The sequence below is a fragment of the Bison bison genome, unplaced genomic scaffold (genome assembly GCF_000754665.1).
Source record: "Bison bison bison isolate TAMUID 2011002044 unplaced genomic scaffold, Bison_UMD1.0 scf7180017864157, whole genome shotgun sequence".
In the NCBI taxonomy this organism is placed as follows: domain Eukaryota; kingdom Metazoa; phylum Chordata; class Mammalia; order Artiodactyla; family Bovidae; genus Bison; species Bison bison.
The window spans coordinates 9801-12833 of record NW_011494729.1 but is presented as its reverse complement, the minus strand read 5'-3'; positions in this window follow the sequence as shown (position 1 = coordinate 12833).

Sequence of the window (3033 nt, the reverse complement as noted above, 5' to 3'; positions counted from 1 at the left end):
TGGACTGTGAAGAAGGCTGAGCACCGAAGAATTGATGCTTTTGAACTGTGGTTTTGGAGAAGACTCTTGAGAGTCCCTTGGACTGCAAGGAGATCCAACCAGTCCATTCTGAAGGAGATCAGCCCTGGGATTTCTTTGGAAGGAATGATGCTAAAGCTGAAACTCCAGTACTTTGGCCATCTCATGCGAAGAGTTGACTCATTGGAAAAGACTCTGATGGTTGGAGGGATTGGGGGCAGGAGGAGAAGGGGACGACAGAGGATGAGATGGCTGGATGGCATCACTGACTCAATGGACATGAGTCTGGGTGAACTCCGGGAGTTGATGATGGACAGCGAGGCCTGGCATGCTGGGATTCATGGGGTCGCAAAGAGTCAGACATGACTGAGCGACTGAACTGAACTGAATATTTTTGTGAAACCACAAAAGACTCCAGATAGCTGAAGCAATCTAGAGAAAGATGAACAATGCTGGAGCCCTCACAATACTGGATTTCCAGCTCTATATTACAAAGCTAAAGTAATCAAAACCATACGGTTCTAGTCAACTAGTTTTTGAGAAGGGTGCCAAGAACACACAATGAAGAAAGGGTACTCTATTAAATACATGATGTTGGGGGAAATATTGACAGGCGAAAGAATGAAACTGGACACCTGTATTTCACCACTAATCATCAGGGAAATGCAAATCAAAACTACAATGAGTTATTACCTTACATTTGTTATGCTTTTATCAAACAGACAGGAGATAACAAACATTGGCCATAATGTGTAGAAAAGGAAACCCTTACTATTGGTGGAAATATAAATTGGTACTGCTGTTATGGAAAACTATATGGCAGTTCCTCAAAAATTTTTTTAAATTGAATTAACATAATGATTCAACAGTCCCACTTGTGGAGCACACATTTGACGGAATTGAAATCAGTATCTCAAAGACATCTGCATACCCGTGTTCACTGCAGCATTATTCCCAATAGCCAAGATATGGAAACAGCTTGTTTGTCCACCAATGAATAGATAAAGAAGTTATGGGATATATGTGTGTGTGTGTATGTGTATAATTCAGCCATGAGAAAGGAAAAAATTCTGCCGTTTGGAGGAACATAGGTGGACCCTAAGGGCATTATGCTAAGTGAAATAAATCAGGTAAGTCAGAGAAAGACAAATATTGTATGATATCACTTATATGTGGAATCTATAAAAGCTGAACTCATAAAAACAGAGAATAATATGGTGGTTTCTAGGGGCTGGGGATGAGAAAATTGGAAAAATGTTTATGGATACAAACTTGCAACTAGCAAGTAATTAAGTTCTGTAGCTCTAATGCACAACAGAGTGTTTATGATCCACAATACTGTACTATAAACTGCAGAGTTAAGACTGCATCTTAGTTGTCCTCAACACAGAAAAAGAAAGTTCTGCCACGTGGTAAAGGTGTCAGGAGCACTAATCACACTGTAATATATAAATGTATCAAATTAACACACTGTGGGCCTCAAACCTACATGATGTTATATGTCAACTATAATTCAATACAAAAATATACGATGGATACAGAGCCCCTGTTTGAGTTTCCTGAACCATATAGCAAATTCCCATTGGCTATCTATTTTATACATTCATGTTGAGATTTAACAGAAAACAGCAAAATTCTATAAAGCCATTATCCTTCAATAAAAATAAACAAATTTAAAAATATATATAGGATGGATAAAGCAGAAAATAATAAGACTGTTTACTCACAGAGGCAGGGAGGTGAAGTAGATAGATGGAAGAAATAGGGAGGGATAGACACTTACCTGAATGTAACTTTTCTTATAGTTTCCCTTTTAAAACCATGTTAACATTTTACATATCTAAAAAATTAAATCAACAAGGAAATGTATGCAAATAGCAATGAGTGCAAACACAACCAAACAACCCTAGCTGAATTGCAAATTCATAACACAACTGCACTGAAGGGAATAAAAATGAAAACTAAATCAATAACTTTTGAAAATAGTACTTTGACCATTTTCAATCTAGGAGGGAAAAAAGAACTTCAAACAAATCTTGAACTCAATATTTGCTTTTATTTGTAGTAGTAGTAGTAGATGTGTGGTAATTACGAAACTATTTTACTTGTAGCAAATTGTGTTAACATCAGTAGCCACAGTTCACTCTACAGAAGAAAGAATATACAAATAAAGTACAGGGGAAGGAAAGGAAAGACCTTGTGGTATTACATGAGAACTGGAGGTATCAGTATGAACTCATGATTACCTAGATCTGTGGGCTGAAATGGTCTAGAAGCAATGATTCCCAGGCTGCAATAAGCACATTTAGCATCTGGATCTTGTTTTCCAGATACCATTACTCACTAAAACGATGCAGGGCTTACTGATGAAATGACTGGTACCAGGGTTGAGGCAGGGAACGTGCAAGTTGGGCCTGGAACATCTTGTTGAACCAGAGGGTAATAACATGCTCAAACCAAAAAAAACACAAACCCATGCAGCACGGAAAAAGACACAGAGGTCAGCTTGAAGGGACTGCTGGGATATTTTGGGCACAAAACAAAACATCTGGGATACTTTAAGCACAAAATAAATAAGGATTCAGTTCAGTTCAGTTCAGTCTCTCAGTCGTGTCCGACTCTTTGTGACCCCATGAATCGCAGCACGCCAGGCCTCCCTGTCCATCACCAAATCCCGAAGTTCACTCAGACTCATGTCCATGGAGTCAGTGATGCCATCCAGCCATCTCATCCTCTGTCATCCCCTTCTCCTCCTGCCCTCAATCCCTCCCAGCATCAGAGTCTTTTCCAATGAGTCAACTCTTCACAAGAGTGGCCAAAGTACTGGAGTTTCAGCTTTAGCATCATTCCCTCCAAAGAAATCCCAGGGCTGATCTCCTTCACAATGGATTGGTTGGATCTCCTTGCAGTCGAAGGGACTCTCAAGAGTCTTCTCCAACACCACAGTTCAAAAGCATCAATTCTTCGGCACTCAGCTTTCTTCACAGTCAAACTCTCACATCCACACATGACTGC